Source organism: Patagioenas fasciata, unplaced genomic scaffold (genome assembly GCF_037038585.1).
Source record: "Patagioenas fasciata isolate bPatFas1 unplaced genomic scaffold, bPatFas1.hap1 Unplaced_14, whole genome shotgun sequence".
Classification (NCBI taxonomy): domain Eukaryota; kingdom Metazoa; phylum Chordata; class Aves; order Columbiformes; family Columbidae; genus Patagioenas; species Patagioenas fasciata.
In genome coordinates, this window is record NW_027288555.1 from 639,268 (window position 1) to 662,847 (window position 23,580).

General features: G+C 59.2%; 1 long non-coding RNA gene across 1 annotated transcript in view; it reads left to right on the plus strand.

The window, feature by feature from the left end:
* The window catches only part of LOC139826751 (uncharacterized), a 32,311-nt gene extending 10,857 nt beyond the window's left edge, over window positions 1–21,454 (plus strand). Inside the window, exon 2 of the long non-coding RNA XR_011736881.1 lies at window positions 18,371–21,454. This is a non-coding gene — a long non-coding RNA (uncharacterized lncRNA). The remainder of the gene's footprint in view (window positions 1–18,370) is intronic.
* Window positions 21,455–23,580: the final 2,126 nt, after the last annotated feature.

The following is a 23,580-nucleotide window of genomic DNA, read 5'->3' on the forward strand; positions in this document are numbered from 1 at the left end:
CATTGTCCCCAGGGCCCTTGTGACATCCTGGGGACACCCCCTTATCTCCAGGGCCCATTGTGACATCCTGGGAATCCCTCCTTGTCCCCAGGGCCCATTTTGACATTCAGGGGACCCCCCATTGTCCCCAGGGCCCATTGTGACATCCTCGGCTCCCCCTTGTCCCCAGGGCCCATTGTGACATTCAGGGGACCCCACATTGTCCCCAGGGCCCATTGTGACATCCTGGGGACCCCACTTGTCCCCAGGACCCATTGTGACCCTATGGGGACCCCCCATTGTCCCCAGGGCCCATTGTGACATTCAGGGGACCCCCCTTTGTCCCCAGGGCCCATTCTGATACCGTGGGGACCCCCTTTGTCCCCAGGGCCCTTTGTGACATGCTGGGGACGCTCTTTGTCCCCAGGGCCCATTGTGACATGCTGGGGACGCTCTTTGTCCCCAGGGCCCATTGTGACATCCAGGGGATCCCTGCTTGGCCCCAGGGCCCATTGTGACGTCTTAGGACCCCCCGTTGTCCCCAGGGCCCATTGTGACATCCTGGGGACCCCCCCTGGTCCCCAGGGCCCATTGTGACATCCTGGGGATCCCTCCTTGTCCCCAGGGCCCATTGTGACATCCCAGGACCCCCCACTGTCCTCGGGACCCATTGTAACATTCAGGGTACCCCCTTTGTCACTGGGGCCCATTGTGACATCCCAGGACCCCACATTGTCCCCAGGGCCCATTGTGACATCCTGGGGACCCCATTTTCCCCAGGACCCATTGTGACACTATGGGTACCCCCCCTTGTTCCCAGGGCCCATTGTGACATCCTGGAGACCCGCCCTTGTCCCCAGGGCCAATTGTGACGTCCCAGGACCCCCCATTGTTCCCAGGGCCCATTGTGATGTCCTTGGGAGCCCCCTCTCTTCCCAGGGCTCATTGTGACTCTCAGGGGACCCCACCTTGTCCCCAGGACTGATTGTGACGTCCTAGGGCCCCTCTGTGTCCCCAGGGCCCATTGTGACGTCCCAGGACCCCCATTGTCCCCAGGGCCCATTGTGACATCCTCGGCACCCCCTTGTCCCCAGGGCCCATTGTGACATTCAGGGGACCCCTCTTTGTCCCCAGGGCCCATTGTGACATCCTGGGGACCCCCTCTTGTCCCCAGGGCCCATTGTGACGTCCCAGGACCCCCCATTATCCCCAGGGCCCATTGTGACATCCTGGGGATCCCTCCTTGTCCCCAGGGCCCATTGTCACGTCCCAGGACCCCCCATTGTCCCCAGGGCCCATTGTGACATTCAGGGGACCCCCTTTGTCACTGGGGCCCATTGTGACATCCCAGGACCCCAATTTGTCTCCAGGGCCCATTGTGACGTCCCAGGACCCCCCATTTTCCCCAGGGTCCATTGTTAAATCCTGGGGACCCCCTTGTCACTGGGACCCATCATGACACCATGGGGACCCTCCTTGTCACTGGGGACCCATTGTGACACCATGGGGACCCCCCCTTGTCCTCAGGGCCCATTGTGACATCCTGGGCATCCCCCCTGTCCCCCGGGACCATTGTAACACCGTGCGGACCCCCTTTGTCCCCAGGGCCCATTGTGACACTGTGGGGAACCCCCTTGTCCCGAGGGCCTATTGTTACGTCCCAGGAACCCCCATTGTCCCCAGGGCCCATTGTGACACCTTGGGGACCCCCTTGTCACTGGAGACCCATTGTGACAGCATGGGGACCACCCCTTGTCCTCAGGGCCTATTGTGAACATCCTGGGGAACCTCCATTGTCCCCAGAGCCCATTGTGAGTTCCTGGAGACCCCCTTGTCCCCAGGTCCCATTGTGACATCCTGGGGAGCCTCTTTGTCCCCACGGCCCATTGTGACATCCTGGGGACCTCCTTGTCCCCAGGACCCATCCTGGCACCGTGGAGACCTCTCTTGTCACTGGGGACCCATTGTGACACCATGGGGACCTCCCATTGTCCTCAGGGCCCATTGAGACATCCTGGGGACCCCCTTTGTCACTGGAGACCCATTGTGACATCCCAGGAACCCCATTGTCCCAAGGGCCCATTGTGACATCCTGGGGACCCCCCTTTGTCTCCAGGACATATTGTGACACCGTGGGGACCACATTAGTCCCCAGGGCCCATTGTGACATCCTAGGGATCCCCTCTTGTCCCCAGGGCCCATTGTGACGTCCCAGGACCCCCCATTGTCCCCAGGGCCCATTGTGACATCCTGGGGACGCCCTTTGTCCCCAGGGCCCATTTTGACACCGTCGACACCCCCCTTTGTCCCCAGGGCCCATTGTGACATCCTGGGGACCCTCCTTGTCCCCAGGGCCCATTGTGACATCCTGGGGTCCCCCCTTTGTCCCCGGGGCCCATTGTGATATCCTGGGGATCCCTCCTTGTCCCCAGGGCCCATTGTGACGTCCCAGGACCCCCCATTGTCCCCAGGGCCCATTGTGACATTCAGGGGACCCCCTTTGGCTCTGGGGCCCATTGTGACATCCCAGGACCCCCCTTTGTCCCCAGGGCCCATTGTGACATCCTGGGCATCCCCCCTGTCCCCCGGGACCATTGTAACACCGTGCGGACCCCCTTTGTCCCTAGGGCCCATTGTGACACTGTGGGGAAACCCCTTGTCCCCAGGGTCCATTGTGACATCCTAGGGATCCCCTCTTGTCCCCAGGGCCCATTGTGACGTCCCAGGACCCCCCATTGTCCCCAGGGCCCATTGTGACATCCTGGGGACGCCCTTTGTCCCCAGGGCCCATTTTGACACCGTCGACACCCCCCTTTGTCCCCAGTGCCCATTGTGACATCCTGGGGACCCTCCTTGTCCCCAGAGCCCATTGTGACATCCAGGGGACCCCCTTTGTCCCCAGGGCCCATTGTGACATCCTGGGGTACCCCCTTTGTCCCCAGGGCCCATTGAAATGTCCCAGGATCACCGTTTGTCCCCAGGGTTCATTGTGACATCCTGGGGACCCCATTTGTCCCCGCGGCCCATTGTGGTACCATGGGGAACCCATTTGTCACTGGGGCCCATTGTGACATCCCAGGACCCCACTTTGTCCCCAGGGCTTATTGTGACATCCCATGACCCCCATTTATCCCCAGTGCTATTGTGAAATCCTGGGGACCCCTTTTGTCCCCAGGGCCCATTGTGGCACCATGGGGAACCCCTTTGTCAGTGGGGGCCATTGTGACGTCCCAGGATTCCACTTTGTCCCCAGGGCTCGTTCTGACACCTTGGGGATTCCCATTGTCCCCAGGGCCCATTGTGACATCCTGGGCAACCCCATTGTCCCCAGGGCCCATTGTGACATCTGGGGAACGCCCTTGTCCCCAGGAGCCATCGTGGCACTGTGGGGACCCTCCTTGTCACTTGGGCCCATTGTGACACCATGGGGACCCCCCCTTTGCCCCCAGGGTCCATTGTGACATCCTGGGCAACCCCATTGTCCCCAGGGCCCATTGTGAAATCTGGGGGACGCCCTTGTCCCCAGGACCCATCATGGCACCGTGGGGACCCTCCTTGTCACTTGGGCCCATTGTGACATTCAGGGGACCCCCCCTTTGTCTCCAGTACCCATTGTGACATCCTGGGGATCCCTCCTTGTCCCCAGGGCCCATTGTGACGTCCCAGGACCCCCCATTGTCCCCAGGACCCATTGTGACATTCGGGGACCCCCTTTGTCACTGGGGCCCATTGTGACATCCCAGGACCCCACATTGACCCCAGGGCCCATTGTGACATCATGGGGACCCCACTTGTCCCCAGGACCCATTGTGACACTATGGGGACCCCCCCTTGTGCCCAGAGCCCATTGTGACACTGTGGGTACCACCCTTGTCCGCAGGGCTCATTGTGACATCCCAGGACCCCCCTTTGTCCCCAGGGCTCATTGTGACATTCTAGGACCCCACTTTGTCCCCAGGGCCTATTGTGACACCATGGGGAACCCTCCTTGTCACTGGGGACCCATTGTGACACCATGGGGACGCCCCCTTTGTTCCCAGTGCCCATTGTGACATCCTGCGCACCCCCCTTTGTCCCTAGGGTCCATTGTGACATCCTGGGCAACCCCATTGTCCCCAGGGCCCATTGTGACATCTAGGGGGACGCCCTTGTCCCCAGGACCCATCGTGGCACCGTGGGGACCCCCATTGTCCCCAGGGCCCGTTGTGACGTCCCAGGACCCCCATTGTCCCCAGGGCCCATTGTGACATCCCAGGACCCCACTTTGTCCCCAGGGCTTATTGTGACACCATGGGGATCTCCCTAGTCCCCAGGGCCCATTGTGACATTCAGGGGCCCCCGTTTGTCACTGGGGCCCATTGTGACATCCCAGGACCCCACATTGTCCCCAGGGCCCATTGTGACTTTCAGGGGACCCCACTTGTCCCCAGGACCCATTGTGACACTATAGGGACCCCGCCTTGTGCCCAGTGCCCATTGTGACACCGTGGGTACCACCCTTGTCCGCAGGGCCCATTGTGACATCCTGGGGACACCCCCTTGTCCCCAGGGCCCATTGTGACATCCTGGGGACCCCCCCTTTGTCCCCAGTGCCCATTGTGACATCCTGCGGACCCCACTTTGTCCCCAGGGCCCATTTTGACATTCAGGGGACCCACCATTGTCCTCAGGGCCCATTGTGAGGTCCCAGGACCCGCCATTGTCCCCAGGGCCCATTGTGACATCCTCGGCACCCCCTTGTGCCCAGGGCCCATTGTGACATTCAGGGGACCCCACATTTTCCCCAGGGCCCATTGTGACATCCTGGGGACCCCACTTGTCCCCAGGACCCATTGTGACACTATGGGGACCCCCCCTTGTGCCCAGGGCCCATTGTGAAACCGTGGGTACCACCCTTGTCTGCAGGGCTCATTGTGACATCCCAGGACCCCCCATTGTCCCCAGGGCCCATTGTGACATTCAGGGGACCCCCCTTTGTCCCCAGGACCCATTCTGATACCGTGGGGACCCCCTTTGTCCCCAGGGCCCATTGTGACATGCTGGGGACGCTCTTTGTCCCCAGGGCCCATTGTGACATCCTGGGGACCCTCCTTGTTCCCAGAGCACATTGTGACATCCAGGGGACCCCCTTTGTCCCCAGGGCCCATTGTGGCACCATAGGGACCCCCTTTGTCACTGGGGCCCATTGTGACATCCAAGGACCCCCCATTGTCCCCAGGGCCCATTGTGATATCTGGGGGACCCCCTTCTTCCCAAGGCCCATTGTGACATCCTGGGGACCCCCCCTTGTCCCCAGGGCCCATTGTGACATCCCAGGACCCCCCATTGTCCCCAGGGCCCATTGTGACATCCTCGGAACCCCCTAGGTACCAGGGCCCATTGTGACATCCTGGGGACCCCCCCTTGTCCCCAGGGCCCATTGTGACGTCCCAGGACCCCCCATTGTCCCCAGGGCCCATTGTGGCACCATAGGGACCCCCCCTTGTCCCCAGGGCCCATTGTGACATCCCAGGACCCCTCCTGGTACCCAGGCCCCATTGTGACATCCTGGGGACCCCCCTTGTCCTCAGGGTCCATTGTGACAACCCAGGACCTTACATTGTCCCCAGGGCCCATTGTGATATCTGGGGGACCCCCTTGTTCCCAAGGCCCATTTTGACATCCTGGGGACCCACCCTTGTCCCCAGGGCCCATTGTGACATCCCAGGACCCCCCATTGTCCCCAGGGCCCATTGTGACATCCTCGGCACCCCCTTGTCCCCAGGGCCCACTGTGACATCCTGGGGACCCCCCCTTGTCCCCAGGGCCCATTGTGACGTCCCAGGACCCCCCATTGTCCCCAGGGCCCATTGTGACATCCTGGGGATGCCTCCTTGTCCCCAGGGCCCATTGTGATGTCCCAGGACCCCCCAATTGTCCCCAGGGCCCATTGTGACATCCTCTGCACCCCCTTGTCCCCAGGGCCCATTGTGACATTCAGGGGACCCCTCTTTGTCCCCAGGGCCCATCCTGACATCCTGGGGATCCCTCCTTGTCCCCAGGGCCCATTGTGACGTCCCAGGACCCCCCATTGTCCCCAGGACATATTGTGACATTCAGGGGACCCCTTTGTCACTGGGGCCCATTGTGACACCATGCAGACCTCCGCTTGTCCTCAGGGTCCATTGTGACATCCTGGGCACCCCCCATTTTCCCCAGGACCCATTGTGACATCCTGGCCCCCCCCTTGCTCCCAGGGCCCGTTGTGGCACCATGGGGACACCCCCTTTGTCCCCAGGGCCCATTGTGACATCCTGGGGACCCTCCTTGTCCCCAGAGCCCATTGTGACATCCAGGGGACCCCCTTTGTCCCCAGGGCCCATTGTGGCACCATGAGGACCCTCTTTGTCACTGGAGCCCATTGTGACATCCCAGGACCCCCTTTGTCCCCAGGGCCCATTGTGACATCCTGGGGACCCTCCTTGTCCCCAGAGCCCATTGTGACATCCCAGGACCCCACTTTGTCCCCAGGTCTTATTGTGACACCATGGGGATCTCCCTTGTCCCCAGGGCCCATTGTGACATCCCATGACCCCCCTTTATCCCCAGTGCTATTGTGAAATCCTGGGGACCCCTTTTGTCCCCAGGGCCCATTGTGGCACCATGGGGAACCCCTTTGTCACTGGGGGCCATTGTGACATTCCAGGATTCCACTTTGTCCCCAGGGCTCGTTCTGACACCTTGGGGACTCCCATTGTCCCCAGGGCCCATTGTGACATCCTGGGCAACCCCATTGTCCCCAGGGCCCATTGTGACATCTGGGGGACGCCCTTGTCCCCAGGACCCATCGTGGCACCGTGGGGACCCTCCTTGTCACTTGGGCCCTTTGTGACACCATGGGGACCCCCCCTTTGTCCCCAGGGCCCATTGTGACATTCAGGGGACCCCTCTTTGTCCCCAGGGCCCATTCTGACATCCTGGGGATCCCTCCTTGTCCCCAGGGCCCATTGTGACGTCCCAGGACCCCCCATTGTCCCCAGGACCTATTGTGACATTCAGGGGACCCCCTTTGTCACTGGGGCCCATTGTGACACCATGGAGACCTCCGCTTGTCCTCAGGGTCCATTGTGACATCCTGGGCACCCCCCATTTTCCCCAGGACCCATTGTGACATCCTGGCCATCCCCTTGCTCCCAGGGCCCGTTGTGGCACCATGGGGACCCCCTTTTACCCCAGGGCCCATTGTGACATTCAGGGGACCCCTCTTTGTCCCCAGGGCCCATTGTGACATCCTGGGGACCCCCCCTTGTCCCCAGGGCCCATTGTGACGTCCCAGGACCCGACATTGTCCCCAGGGCCCATTGTGACATCCTCTGCACCCCCTTGTCCCCAGGGCCCATTGTGACGTCCCAGGACCCCCCATTGTCCCCACGGCCCATTGTGACATTCAGGGGACCCCACTTTGTCCCCAGGGCCCATTGTGACATGCTGGGGACCCTCCTTGTCCCCAGAGCCCATTGTGACATCCAGGGGACCCCCTTTGTCGCCAGGGCCCATTGTGGCACCATGAGGACCCTCTTTGTCACTGGAGCCCATTGTGACATCCCATGACCCCCCTTTGTCCCCAGTGCTATTGTGAAATCCCAGGACCCCTTTTGTCCCCAGGGCCCATTGTGGCACCATGGGGAACCCCTTTGTCACTGGGGGCCATTGTGACATTCCAGGATTCCACTTTGTCCCCAGGGCTCGTTCTGACACCTTGGGGACTCCTGTTGTTCCCAGGGCCCATTGTGACATCCTGGGCAACCCCATTGTCCCCAGGGCCCATTGCGACATCTGGGGGACCCCCTTGTCCCCAGGACCCATCGTGGCACCGTGGGGACCCTCCTTGTCACTTGGGCCCATTGTGATACCATGGGGACGCCCCCCTTTGTCCCCAGTGCCCATTGTGACATCCTGCGGACCCCCCTTTGTCCCCAGGGCCCATTGTGACATTCAGGGGACCCACCATTGTCCTCAGGGCCCATTGTGAGGTCCCAGGACCCCCCATTGTCCCCAGGGCCCATTGTGACATCCTCGGCACCCCCTTGTGCCCAGGGCCCATTGTGACATTCAGGGGACCCCTCTTTGTCCCCAGGGCCCATTGTGACATCCTGGGGACCCCCCCTTGTCCGCAGGGCTCATTGTGACATCCCAGGACCCCCTATTGTCCCCAGGGCCCATGGTGACATCCTGGGGACGCCCTTTGTCCCCAGGGCCCATTTTGACACCGTCGACACCCCCCTTTGTCCCCAGAGCCCATTGTGACATCCAGGGGACCCCCTTTGTCCTCAGGGCCCATTGTGGCACCATGAGGACCCTCTTTGTCACTGGGGCCCATTGTGACATCCCAGGACCCCCCCTGGTCCCCAGGGCCCATTGTGACATCCGGAGGACCCCCCTTGTCCTCAGGGTCCATTGTGACAGCCCAGGACCTTACTTTGTCCCCAGGGCCCATTGCGATATCTGGGGGACCCCCTTGTCCCCAGGGCCCATTGTGACACCATGGGGACCCCCCTTTGTCCCCAGGGCCCATTGTGACATCCTGGGGTCCCCCCTTTGTCCCCAGGGCCCATTGTAATGTCCCAGGACCACCCTTTGTCCCCAGGGTTCATTGTGACATCCTGGAGACCCCATTTGTCCCCAGGGCCCATTGTGGCACCATGGGGAACCCCTTTGTCACTGGGGCCCATTGTGACATCCCAGGACCCCACTTTGTCCCCAGGGCTTATTGTGACACCATGGGGATCTCCCTTGTCCCCAGGGCCCATTGTGACATCCCAGGACCCCCCTTTGTCCCCAGTGCTATTGTGAAATCCTGGGGACCCCTTTTGTCCCCAGGGCCCATTGTGGCACCATGGGGAACCCCTTTGTCACTGGGGGCCATTGTGACATTCCAGGATTCCACTTTGTCCCCAGGGCTCGTTCTGAGCACCTTGGGGCCTCCCATTGTCCCCAGGGCCCATTGTGACATCCTGGGCAACCCCATTGTCCCCAGGGCCCATTGTGACATCTGGGGGACGCCCTTGTCCCCAGGACCCATCGTGGCACCGTGGGGACCCTCCTTGTCACTTGGGCCCATTGTGACACCATCGGGACCCCCCTTTTAACCCCAGTGCCCATTGTGACATCCTGCGGACCCCCCTTTGTCCCCAGGGCCCATTTTGACATTCAGGGGACCCACCATTGTCCTCAGGGCCCATTGTGAGGTCCCAGGACCCCCCATTGTCCCCAGGGCCCATTGTGACATCCTCGGCACCCCCTTGTCCCCAGGGTCCATTGTGACACTATGGGGTCCCCCCATTGTGCCCAGGGCCCATTGTGACACGGTGGGTACCACCCTTGTCCCCAGGGCTCATTGTGACATCCCAGGACCCCCCATTGTCCCCAGGGCCCATTGTGACATTCAGGGGACCCCCCTTGTCCCCAGGGCCCATTCTGACACCGTGGGGACCCCCTTTGTCCCCAGGGCCCTTTGTGACATCCTGGGGACCCCCTTTGTCCCAAGACTTCATTGTGACATCCTGGGGTCCCCCCTTGTCCTCAGGGTCCGTTGTGACAGCCCAGGACCTTACATTGTCCCCAGGGCCCATTGTGATATCTTGGGGACCCCCTTGTTCCCAAGGCCCATTGTGACATCCTGGGGACCCCCCCTTGTCCCCAGGGCCCATTGTGACATCCCAGGACCCCCCATTGTCCCCAGGGCCCATTGTGACATCCCAGGACCCCCCATTGTCCGCAGGACCCATTGTGACATCCTCGGCACGCCCTTGTCCCCAGGGCCCATTGTGACATCCTGGGGATCCCTCCTTGTCCCCAGGGCCCAATGTGATGTCCCAGGACCCCCCATTGTCCCCAGGGCCCATTGTGACATCCTGGGGACCCCCTTTATCCCAAGACTTCATTGTGACATCCTGGGGACCCCCCTTGTCCTCAGGGTCCATTGTGACAGCCCAGGACCTTACATTGTCCCCAGGGCACATTGTGATATCTGGGGGACCCACCCTTGTCCCCAGGGCCCATTGTGACATCCCAGGACCCCCCATTGTCCCAAGGGCCCATTGTGACATCCTCGGTACCCCCTTGTCCCCAGGGCCCATTGTGACATCCTGGGGATCCCTCCTTGTCCCCAGGGCCCATTGTGACGTCCCAGGACCCCCCATTGTCCCCATGACCTATTGTGACATTCAGGGGACCCCCTTTGTCACTGGGGCCCATTGTGACACCATGGAGACCCCCGCTTGTCCTCAGGGTCCATTGTGACATCCTGGGCACCCCCCATTTTCCCCAGCACCCATTGTGACATCCTGGCCACCCCCTTGAACCCAGGGCCCGTTGTGGCACCATGGGGACACCCCCTTTGTCCCCAGGGCCCATTGTGACATCCCAGGACCCCCCTTTGTCCCCAGGGCCCATTGTAGCACCATGGGGACCCCCTTTGACCCCAGGGCCCATTGTGGCACCATGGCAACCCCTTTTGTCCCCAGGGCCCATTGTGACATTCTTGGACCCCACTTTGTCCCCAGGGGCTATTGTGACACCATGGGGAGCCCTCCTTGTCACTGGTGACCCATTGTGACACCATGGGGACCCCCCCTTATGCTCAGGACTCATTCTGACATCCTGGACACCCCCCATTGTCCCCAGGGCCCATTGTGACGTCCCAGGACCCCCCATTGTCCCCAGGGCCCATTGTGACGTCCCAGAACCCCCCATTGTCCCCAGGGCCCATTGTGACACTATGGGGACCCCCTGTTGTGCCCAGGGCCCATTGTGACACCGTGGGTAGCACCTTTGTCTGCAGGGCTCGTTGAGACATCCCAGGACCCCCCATTGTCCCCAGGGCCCATTGTGACATTCAGGGGACCCCCCTTTGTCCCCAGGACCCATTGTGACATGCTGGGGACTCTCTTTGTCCCCAGGGCCCATTGTGACATCCTGGGGACCCTCCTTATCCCCAGAGCCCATTGTGACATCCTGGGGACCCCCCCTTGTCCCCAGGGCCCATTGTGATGTCCCAGGACCCCCCATTGTCCCCAGGGCCCATTGTGATATGCTGGGGAGCCCTCTTTGTCCCCAGGGCCCATTGTGAAATTCAGGGGACCCCAACTTGTCCCCAGGGCCCATTGTGACACTATGGGGACCCCCCCTTGTCCGCAGGGCCCATTGTGACATCCTGGGGACACCCCCTTGTCCCCAGGGTCCATTGTGACATCCTGGGGATCCCTCCTTGTCCCCAGGGCCCATTGTGATATCTGGGGGACCCCCTTGTTCCCAAGGCCCATTGTGACATCCTGGGGACCCACCCGTGTCCCCAGGGCCCATTGTGACACCATGGGGACCCCCCCTTGTCCTCAGGACTCATTCTCACATCCTGGACACCCCCCATTGTCCCCAGGGCCCATTGTGACATCCACTGCACCCCCTTGTCCCCAGGGCCCATTGTGACATTCAGGGGACCCCTCTTTGTCCCCAGGGCCCATTGTGAGATCCTGGGGACCCCCCCTTGTCCCCAGGGCCCATTGTGACGTCCCAGGATCCCCCATTGTCCCCAGGGCCCATTGTGACATCCTCGGCACCCCCTTGTCCCCAGGGCCCATTGTGACATCCTGGGGACCCCCCCTTGTCCCCAGGGCCCATTGTGACGTCCCAGGTCCCCCCATTGTCCCCAGGGCCCATTGTGACATACTGGGGATCCCTCCTTGTCCTCAGGGCCCATTGTGATGTCCCAGGACCCCCCATTGTCCCCAGGGCCCATTGTGACATCCTCTGCACCCCCTTGTCCCCAGGGCCCATTGTGACATTCAGGGGACCCCTCTTTGTCCCCAGGGCCCATTGTGACATCCTGGGGACCCCCCCTTGTCCCCAGGGCCCATTGTGACGTCCCAGGACCTGACATTGTCCCCAGGGCCCATTGTGACATTCTCTGCACCCCCTTGTCCCCAGGGCCCATTGTGACATTCAGGGGACCCCCCTTTGTCCCCAGGGCCCATTCTGATACCGTGGGGACCCCCTTTGTCCCCAGAGCCCATTGTGACATCCAGGCGACTCCCATTGTCCCCACGGCCCATTGTGGCACCATAGGGACCCCCTTTGTCACTGGGGCCCATTGTGACATCCCAGGATCCCCCCTAGTCCCCAGGGCCCATTGTGACATCCTGGGGACCCCCTTTGTCCCAAGACTTCATTGTGACATCCTGGGACCCCCCCTTGTCCTCAGGACTCATTCTCACATCCTGGACACCCCCCATTGTCCCCAGGGCCCATTGTGACATCCACTGCACCCCCTTGTCCCCAGGGCCCATTGTGACATTCAGGGGACCCCTCTTTGTCCCCAGGGCCCATTGTGACATCCTGGGGACCCCCCCTTGTCCCCAGGGCCCATTGTGACGTCCCAGGACCTGACATTGTCCCCAGGGCCCATTGTGACATCCTGTGCACCCCCTTGTCCCCAGGGCCCATTGTGACATTCAGGGGACCCCCCTTTGTCCCCAGGGCCCATTCTGATACCGTGGGGACCCCCTTTGTCCCCAGAGCCCATTGTGACATCCAGGCGACTCCCATTGTCCCCACGGCCCATTGTGGCACCATAGGGACCCCCTTTGTCACTGGGGCCCATTGTGACATCCCAGGATCCCCCCTAGTCCCCAGGGCCCATTGTGACATCCTGGGGACCCCCTTTGTCACTGGGGCCCATTGTGACATCCCAGGACCCCCTCTGGTCCCCAGGGCCCATTGTGACATCCTGGGGACCCCCTTTGTCCCAAGACTTCATTGTGACATCCTGGGGACCCCCCTTGTCCTCAGGGTCCATTGTGACAGCCCAGGACCTTACATTGTCCCCAGGGCCCATTGTGATATCTGGGGGACCCCCTTGTTCCCAAGGCCCATTGTGACATCCTGGGGACCCACCCTTGTCCCCAGGGCCCATTGTGACATCCCAAAACCTCCCATTGTCCCCAGGGCCCATTGTGACATCCTCGGCACCCCCTTGTCCCCAGGGCCCATTGTGACATCCTGGGGACCCCCCGTTGTCCCCAGGGCCCATTGTGACGTCCCAGGACCCCCCATTGTCCCCAGGCCCCATTGTGACATTTTGGGGATCCCTCCTTGTCCCCAGGGCCCATTGTGATGTCCCAGGACCCCCCATTGTCCCCAGGGCCCATTGTGACATCCTCTGCACCCCCTTGTCCCCAGGGCCCATTGTGACATTCAGGGGACCCCTCTTTGTCCCCAGGGGCCATTGTGACATCCTGGGGATCCCTCCTTGTCCCCAGGGCCCATTGTGACGTCCCAGGACCCCCCATTGTCCCCAGGACCTATTGTGACATTCAGGGGAGCCCCTTTGTCACTGGGGCCCATTGTGACACCATGGAGACCCCCGCTTGTCCTCAGGGTCCATTGTGACATCCTGGGCACCCCCCATTTTCCCCAGGACCCATTGTGACATCCTGGCCACCCCCTTGCTCCCAGGGCCCGTTGTGGCACCATGGGGACACCCCCTTTGTCCCCAGGGCCCATTGTGACATCCCAGGACCCCCCTTTGTCCCCAGGGCCCATTGTGACATTCTTGGACCCCACTTTGTCCCCAGGGCCTATTGTGACACCATGGGGACCCCACCTTGTCACTGGGGAACCATTGTGACACCATGGGGACCCCCCCTTGTCCTCAGGACTCATTCTCACATCCTGGACACCCCGCATTGTCCCCAGGGCCCATTGTGACATCCTCGGTACCCCCTTGTCCCCAGGGCCCATTGTGACATTCAGGGGACCCCTCTTTGTCCCCAGGGCCCATTGTGAGATCCTGGGGACCCCCCTTCTCCCCAGGGCCCATTGTGACATCCTGGGGATCCCTCCTTGTCCCCAGGGCCCATTGTGATGTCCCAGGACCGCCCATTGTCCCCAGGGCCCATTGTGACATCCTCGGCACCCCCTTGTCCCCAGGGCCCATTGTGACATCCTGGGGATCCCTCCTTGTCCGCAGGGCCCATTGTGATGTCCCAGGACCCCCCATTGTCCCCAGGGCCCATTGTGACATCCTCTGTACCCCCTTGTCCCCAGGGCCCATTGTGACATTCCGGGGACCCCTCTTTGTCCCCAGGGCCCATTGTGACATCCTGGGGACCTCCCCTTGTCCCCAGGGCCCATTGTGACGTCCCAGGACCTGACATTGTCCCCAGGGCCCATTGTGACATCCTCTGCACCCCCTTGTCCCCAGGGCCCATTGTGACGTCCCAGGACCCCCCCTTGTCCCCAGGGCCCATTGTGACATTCAGGGGACCCCCCTTTGTCCCCAGGGCCCATTCTGATACCGTGGGGACCCCCTTTGTCCCCAGGGCCCATTGTGACATGCTGGGGACGCTCTTTGTCCCCAGGGCCCATTGTGACATCCTGGGGACCCTCCTTGTCCCCAGAGTCCATTGTGACATCCAGGGGACCCCCTTTGTCCCCAGGGCCCATTGTGGCACCATAGGGACCCCCTTTGTCACTGGGGCCCATTGTGACATCCCAGGACCCCCCCTGGTCCCCAGGGCCCATTGTGACATCCTGGGGACCCCCTTTGTCCCAAGACTTCATTGTGACATCCTGGGGACCCCCCTTGTCCTCAGGGTCCATTGTGACAGCCCAGGACCTTACATTGTCCCCAGGGCCCATTGTGATATCTGGGGGACCCCCTTGTTCCCAAGGCCCATTGTGACATCCTGGGGACCCACCCTTGTCCCCAGGGCCCATTGTGACATCCCAAAACCCCCCATTGTCTCCAGGGCCCATTGTGACATCCTCGGCACCCCCTTGTCCCCAGGGCCCATTGTGACATCCTGGGGACCCCCCCTTGTCCCCAGGGCCCATTGTGACGTCCCAGGACCCCCCATTGTCCCCAGGGCCCATTGTAACATCCTGGGGATCCCTCCTTGTCCCCAGGGCCCATTGTGATGTCCCAGGACCCCCCATTGTCCCCAGGGCCCATTGTGACATCCTGGGCAACCCCATTGTCCCCAGGGCCCATTGTGACATCTGGGGGACGCCCTTGTCCCCAGGACCCATCCTGGCACCGTGGGGACCCTCCTTGTCATTTGGGCCCATTGTGACACCATGGGGACCCCCCCTTTGTCCCCAGTGCCCATTGTGACATTCTGCGGACCCCCCTTTGTCCCCAGGGCCCATTGTGACATTCAGGGGACCGACCCACCATTGTCCCCAGGGCCCATTGTGACATCCTCGGCACCCCCTTGTCCCCAGGGCCCATTGTGACATTCAGGGGACCCCTCTTTGTCCCCAGGGCCCATTGTGACATGCTGGGGATCCCTCCTTGTCCCCAGGGCCCATTGTGACGTCCCAGGACCGCCCATTATCCCCAGGACCTATTGTGACATTCAGGGGATCCCCTTTGTCACTGGGGCCCATTGTGACACCATGGAGACCCCCGCTTGTCCTCAGGGTCCATTGTGACATCCTGGGCACCCCCCATTTTCCCCAGGACCCATTGTGACATCCTCTGCACCCCCTTGTCCCCAGGGCCCATTGTGACGTCCCAGGACCCCCCATTGACCCCAGGGCCCATTGTGACATTCAGAGGACCCCCCTTTGTCCCCAGGGCCCATTCTGATACCGTGGGGACCCCCTTTGTCCCCAGGGCCCATTGTGACATGCTGGGGACGCTCTTTGTCCCCAGGGCCCATTGTGACATCCTGGGGACCCTCCTTGTCCCCAGAGCCCATTGTGACATCCAGGGGACCCCCTTTGTCCCCAGGGCCCATTGTGGCACCATGAGGCCCCTCTTTGTCACTGGGGGCCATTGTGACATCCCATGACCCCCCTTTGTCCCCAGTGCTATTGTGAAATCCTGTGGACCCCTTTCGTCCCCACGGCCCATTATGACACCATGGGGAACCCCTTTGTCACTGGGGGCCATTGTGACATTCCAGGATTCCACTTTGTCCCCAGGGCTCGTTCTGACACCTTGGGGACTCCCATTGTCCCGAGGGCCCATTGTGACATCCTGGGCAACCCCATTGTCCCCAGGGCCCATTGTGACATCCTCTGTACCCCCTTGTCCCCAGGGCCCATTGTGACATTCCGGGGACCCCTCTTTGTCCCCAGGGCCCATTGTGACATCCTGGGGACCTCCCCTTGTCCCCAGGGCCCATTGTGACGTCCCAGGACCTGACATTGTCCCCAGGGCCCATTGTGACATCCTCTGCACCCCCTTGACCCCAGGGCCCATTGTGACGTCCCAGGACCCCCCCTTGTCCCCAGGGCCCATTGTGACATTCAGGGGACCCCCCTTTGTCCCCAGGGCCCATTCTGATACCGTGGGGACCCCCTTTGTCCCCAGGGCCCATTGTGACATGCTGGGGATGCTCTTTGTCCCCAGGGCCCATTGTGACATCCTGGGGACCCTCCTTGTCCCCAGAGTCCATTGTGACATCCAGGGGACCCCCTTTGTCCCCAGGGCCCATTGTGGCACCATAGGGACCCCCTTTGTCACTGGGGCCCATTGTGACATCCCAGGACCCCCCCTGGTCCCCAGGGCCCATTGTGACATCCTGGGGACCCCCTTTGTCCCAAGACTTCATTGTGACATCCTGGGGACCCCCCTTGTCCTCAGGGTCCATTGTGACAGCCCAGGACCTTACATTGTCCCCAGGGCCCATTGTGATATCTGGGGGACCCCCTTGTTCCCAAGGCCCATTGTGACATCCTGGGGACCCACCCTTGTCCCCAGGGCCCATTGTGACATCCCAAAACCCCCCATTGTCTCCAGGGCCCATTGTGACATCCTCGGCACCCCCTTGTCCCCAGGGCCCATTGTGACATCCTGGGGACCCCCCCTTGTCCCCAGGGCCCATTGTGACGTCCCAGGACCCCCCATTGTCCCCAGGGCCCATTGTAACATCCTGGGGATCCCTCCTTGTCCCCAGGGCCCATTGTGATGTCCCAGGACCCCCCATTGTCCCCAGGGCCCATTGTGACATCCTGGGCAACCCCATTGTCCCCAGGGCCCATTGTGACATCTGGGGGACGCCCTTGTCCCCAGGACCCATCCTGGCACCGTGGGGACCCTCCTTGTCACTTGGGCCCATTGTGACACCATGGGGACCCCCCCTTTGTCCCCAGTGCCCATTGTGACATTCTGCGGACCCCCCTTTGTCCCCAGGGCCCATTGTGACATTCAGGGGACCCACCATTGTCCCCAGGGCCCATTGTGACATCCTCGGCACCCCCTTGTCCCCAGGGCCCATTGTGACATTCAGGGGACCCCTCTTTGTCCCCAGGGCCCATTGTGACATGCTGGGGATCCCTCCTTGTCCCCAGGGCCCATTGTGACGTCCCAGGACCCCCCATTATCCCCAGGACCTATTGTGACATTCAGGGGATCCCCTTTGTCACTGGGGCCCATTGTGACACCATGGAGACCCCCGCTTGTCCTCAGGGTCCATTGTGACATCCTGGGCACCCCCCATTTTCCCCAGGACCCATTGTGACATCCTGGCCACCCCCTTGCTCCCAGGGCCCGTTGTGGCACCATGGGGACACCCCCTTTGTCCCCAGGGCCCATTGTGACATCCCAGGACCCCCCTTTGTCCCCAGGGCCCATTGTAGCACCATGGGGACCCCCTTTGACCCCAGGGCCCATTGTGGCACCATGGCAACCCCTTTTGTCCCCAGGGCCCATTGTGACATTCTTGGACCCCACTTTGTCCCCAGGGCCTATTGTGACACCATGGGGAGCCCTCCTTGTCACTGGGGACCCATTGTGACACCATGGGGACCCCCCCTTGTCCTCAGGACTCATTCTGACATCCTGGACACCCCGCATTGTCCCCAGGGCCCATTGTGACATCCACTGCACCCCCTTGTCCCCGGGGCCCATTGTGACATTCAGGGGACCCCTCTTTGTCCCCAGGGCCCATTGTGACATCCTGGGGACCCCCCCTTGTCCCCAGGGCCCATTGTGACGTCCCAGGACCCCCCATTGTCCACAGGGCCCATTGTGACACTATGGGGACCCCCCCTTGTGCCCAGGGCCCATTGTGACACCGTGGGTACCACCCTTGTCCGCAGGGCCCATTGAGACATCCCAGGACCCCCCATTGTCCCCAGGGCCCATTGTGACATTCAGGGGACCCCTCTTTGTCCCCAGGGCCCATTGTGACATCCTGGGGACCCCATTGTCACCAGAGCCCATTGTGATATCCTGGCGACCACCCTTTGTCCCCAGGGCCCATTGTGACATTCCAGGGCCCTCTTTGTCCCTGTCGAGGGTTAAGATTGCGGGGTGACAATCAAACCCTGGCAGATGTGTTGTCAACGTCCTCTCCCCCCCCAATTCCCCCTTTTTCCCCTCCCTCTCCCCCTTTCCACTCAGCACAGGCGATCGGGAGGGGAAGAAGCACAGAGGGGAGAGAGCTGGAAAAGTTCAAGATGTTTTGCTGATGCTACTGATAAGAACAGAGAAAATAATACAAATATACAAAACCCATCTTGTAAGTCTGAGCAACTGCAGAGCCAGCACCCAAAGTCCTGGATTGGACTCTGTAGCCAACCGGAGCTGAATTCAGTCTCTCACTGGCCTCAGTTCACAGGGACGACCAGCAAGGTCCTCTCCTAATGTCGGCCATGAGGAGAAAAGGGCCGAGATCCTCGTGATCTCCCGCTTTTATATGAAGTATTCACGTGAACGGAATGTTATACACAGTTGGTCACCGGTTTCTCGTTGCCCCTCTCGCGAGATGTGCATCCGTGCTTATCAATAAGTTTTCATTCCCTTGCTGGGTTTAACCAAAACATGTGTCCGGTTCTCCAGGAAAATGCAGCTGATATGAAGCTTGAGCTGACAGGCAAATTCACTAAAAGAGAAACTTGTTTTTACCAAAACCAGGACATTCCACCCCTTATAATATGACATTCACTGAATACTTAAACCTTATCAATACAATCTATCAATACAATCTAATTAATCACTACTACTATATATATATATATATATATATACATATGTACATATATACACAGGAGTAATTAATCAGTGGACCATCCTTTGAAAAGTTCATTAAGTTCATTTTGTCACCACAGTCTCCCAGGGCAGGGAAAATGGTCCAAGTGCATCTCATGACCCCTGTTGGTGGGTTAAGGACACCAACTTCCAAGAAGGTGTCGGGCGCCACTCGAAGAAGCCAGCGCTGGTTTCATCACCATTGTCTTGATCTGAAAGACACTTATTAAACATTGTTAGTGCGGCAATTCACATCGTACAGTTCAGCATTGCACATTTTCACCTGAAATCAAATCCCCGTGAGGTGCACACCGAACTTCTCCATCCTTAAGCATCACCCACCAGGTGCTGCCAGGTCCCTGGGCGAAAACAATCCCACGAATAGGTTTGCCTGTGCCTGAGGCAGGAGGAACCCAGACTGCCTTTCCTAACATATTTTTCATGTGTACTACAGGGACTTTATCTCCTCCTACAGTCCATAGAATTTCTGATTGGGCAGGCCCGGCTCGATTGGTTGATCCCCTGGTGTTGCCCAACCAAGTGGCTTTTGCTAAATGTGAATCCCAGTTTTTAAAGGTTCCACCACCAAGTGCCTTTAGTGTAGTTTTTAACAAACCATTGCACCTTTCAGTTTTCCCAGAGGCTGGTGCATGATATGGAATATGATACACCCACTCAATACCATGTTCTTTGGCCCAATTGTCTATAATACTGGTTTTGAAATGAGTACCATTGTCTGATTCAATTCTTTCTGGCGTACTGTGCCGCCAAAGGACTTGCTTCTCAAGGCCCAAGATGGTATTTCGGGCTGTAGCAGGAGGTGCGGCAGATGTTTCCAACCATCCAGTGGTTGCTTCCACCATTGTAAGTACATAACGCTTACCTTGGCGTGTTTGTGGAAGTGTAATATAATCAATCTGCCAAGCTTCTCCATACTTATACTTTAACCATCGCCCCCCATACCATACAGGTTTTAACTGTTTTGCTTGTTTGATTTCGGCGCAAGTTTCACATTCATGAATAACGTGTGAAACAGTGTCCATAGTTAAATCCACCCCTCGATCACGAGCCCATTTGTATGTTGCATCTCTACCTTGATGCCCTGAAGCACCATGGGCCCACCGAGCTAGGAAAAGTTCACCTTTATGTTGCCAGCCCAAGTCCACCTCAGCTACTTTAATCTTAGCAGCTTGATCTGCTTGTTGGTTGTTTCGATGTTCCTCGGTGGCTTGACTTTTAGGCACATGAGCATCTACATGACCAACTTCCCCAGGCAGGCTCTCCAGCCAAGCAGCAATGTCTTCCCACAGCGTGGTTCCCAATGGTTTCACCTCTGCGCTGCCAGTTGCTTTTCTTCCATTGCCGTAGCCACCCCCACAAGGCATTTGCTCCCATCCATGAGTCAGTATAGAGACAAAGCATTGGCCACTTCTCTCGTTCAGCAATGTCCAAAGCCAGCTGGATGGCTTTCACTGCTGCAAACTGACTGGATTCACCTTGTCCTTCAGTGGCTTCTGTAACTTGTCGTGTGGGACTCCACACAGCAGCTTTCACCGTCGATGTTTTCCTACAGACGACAGGATCCATCTGTGAACAGTGCACACTGCTTATCAGTCTCTGAAAGCGGATTATATGGTGGTGCTTCTTCAGCACGTTTTACTTCCTCCTCATCTGCAGACATCCCAAAGTCTTTGCTTTCTGGCCAGTCTGTAATCACTTCCAAGATCCCTGGACGGTTGGGACTCCCAATCCGAGCTCATTGCGTGATCAGTGCAATCCATTTACTCCATGTAACTTCGGTGCCATGATGTGGAGAGGGAACCGTCCCTTTGCACACCCAGCTCAGCACCGGCAGTCGAGGTGCAGGAGGAGCTGTGCTTCAGTGCCCATCACTTCTGAAGCAGCTCCAACTCCTTCATATGCTGCCAGTATCTCCTTTTCAGTTGGAGTACAGTTGGCCTCAGATCCTTTGTATCCTCGACTCCAAAAACCTAAGGGTCGACCTCGGGTTTCTCCTGGTGCTTTCTGCCAGAGGCTCCAGGTAAGTCCATTATCTCCGGCTGCGGTGTAGAGCACATTTTTAACATCTGGTCCAGTTTGGACTGGTCCCAGGGCCACCGCATGAGTTATCTCACGCTTCATTTGTTCAAAGGCTTGGCGTTCAGGGCCCCACTCAAATTGGTTCTTTTTACGAGTCACTCGATAGAGAGGCTCACAATGTGGCTGTGGTCAGGAATGTGCATTCTCCAAAAACCTACAACGCCCAAGAAAGTCTGTGTCTCCTTTTTATTAGTAGGTGGAGACATTGCTGCAGTTTTGTTGATCACCTCCATTGGGATCTGACGACGGCCATCTTGCCATTTTATTCCTAAAAACTGGATCTCCCGTGCATGTCCCTTGACCTTGCTTCGTTTTATGGCAAAACCAGCATCCAAAAGAACAGGAATTATTCTCTCACCTTTTTTGAAGACTTCTTTCGCTGTGTCGCCCCATACGATGATGTCATCAATGTATTGCAAGTGTTCTGGAGCTTCACCTTGCTCCAGCGTGGTCTGGATCAGCCCATGGCAGATGGTAGCACTGTGGTCCCTGGGGTCATTGGTTGGGTCATGGAGTCACTGGTTGGGTGATGGGGTCATTGGTTGAATGATGGGGTCATTGGTTGAATGATGGGGTCATTGGTTGGGTCATGGGGTCACTGATTGCGTGATGGGGTCATTGGTTGAACGATGGAGTCATTGGTTGGGTTGTGGAGTCACTGATTGGGTGATGGGGTCACTGGTTGGGTTCAGGATTGGTTGGTTGGATGATGATGATGATGGTTGGATGATGATGGTGGTTGGATGATGATGGTGGTTGGATGATGATGGTGGTGGTTGGATGATGATGGTGGTGGTTGGATGATGATGGTGGTTGGATGATGATGGTGGTGGTTGGATGATGATGGTGGTGTTTGGATGATGATGGTGGTTGGATGATGATGGTGGTTGGATGATGATGGTGCTCTATGCCAAGGATGCACGGAGCATCTGGGCCAGTCACAAGAGGATGCTTTTGGATATTGGGGTGCAGGGCTTTGGTGTGAAGGTTCGGGAGACAGACTTTTGGGTGCAGGGATTTGGGCACCAAGAGTTCTGGGTGCAGCATTTGGGTCTGCAGGGTTCAGGTGTTCAGGACCTGGGGGTGCAGGACTTGTGGGCTGGAGGATTTGAGCGTGCAGGGATTTGGGGTGAGGGATTTCAGGGTGCCAGTTATGGGAGGGAAGGATCTGGGGTGCAGGGTTAAGGGGTTTAGGATTTTGGGGTGCAGAGTTTAGGGTGCACGTTCTGGGCATGTATGATTTGAGAGTGCAGGGCTTTGGGGTACAGGATTTGGGGTGCAGGGTTTTGGGGTCAGGATCTGGGGGTGCAGGGTGTTGGGGAGAAGGATTTGGGGGTGCAGCATTTTGAAGTGCAGGGTTTGGAGGAGGGAGGTTTTGGGGGTGAAGGATTTGGTGGTTCAGGTTTTGGGGGTGCAGTGTTAAGGGCGTGGAGGATTAGGGGTGCAGGATTTGTGGGGTTCAGGATTTGGGGCTCCAGGGTATGGGAGGGAAGGATCTGGGGCTTCAGGATTTGGGGGTGCACCGTTTGGGGGTGCAGGGTTTAGAAGTCAGGTCTAAGAGTGCAGAGTTTGGGGTGCAGGGATTTGGGGGGAAATTTAAGGTTGCAGAGTGTGGGGTGCACAGGACTGGGGCACAGGATTTGGGGGTGCGGGGTTTCAGGGTTCAGGATTTGGAGGTGTGGAGTTTTGGGGTGCAGGGGATGGGGGTGAAGGATTTGAGGCTGCAGGGTGGTGGGGGAAGGATTTGGGGGTGAGAGATTTGGGGTGCAGGATTTGGGGGTGCAGAGTTTTGGGAGGCAAGGATCTGGGGCTGCAGGATTTGGGGGTTCAGTGTTTAGGGCAGCACAATCTTGGGGTGCAGGGGTTTGCACTGAAGGGTTTGGTAGAGCAGGATTTGGGGGTGCAGGACTTTCGGGTGAGGTTTGGGGTGCAGGGGTCGTGTGTTCAGGGATAGGGGTGCAGGATTTGAGGGTGCAGGGCTCTGGGTGCAGAGTTTGGGAGTTCAGGGTTTGGGGTGCAGGGTTTTTGGCAGGAGGATCTGAGGGTGCAGGATCTGGGGGGCAGGATTTGGGGTTCAGCATTTTCAGTGCAGGTTTGGGGGGACTTGATTTTAGGGTGCTCGCTTTGGGCTGCAGGATCTGGGTGCAGGATTTAGGGTTCGGGGTTCAGGGATGCAGTGAAGTGCGGGATCTGGGGTGCTCGATTTTGGGGTGCAGAGTCTTGCAGGAAGGATGTGGCGGTGCAGGGTTTAGGGTGCAGAATTCGGGGGTGTAGGGTTTTAGGGAGAAAGGCTTGGGGGTGCAGGTCTAGGGGGGTAAAATTTGGGGGCAAAGGGTTTGAAGGAGCAGGATTTGGGGTGCAGGATTTGGGGGTGCAGGGTTTGGGCGTGCAGTGCTAAGGTGGTGGAGGGTGCAGGGTTTGTAGTGAAGGTTTTGGGGTGCAGGATCTGGGGGTGCAGGATTTGGGCATGAATACTTTTGGGG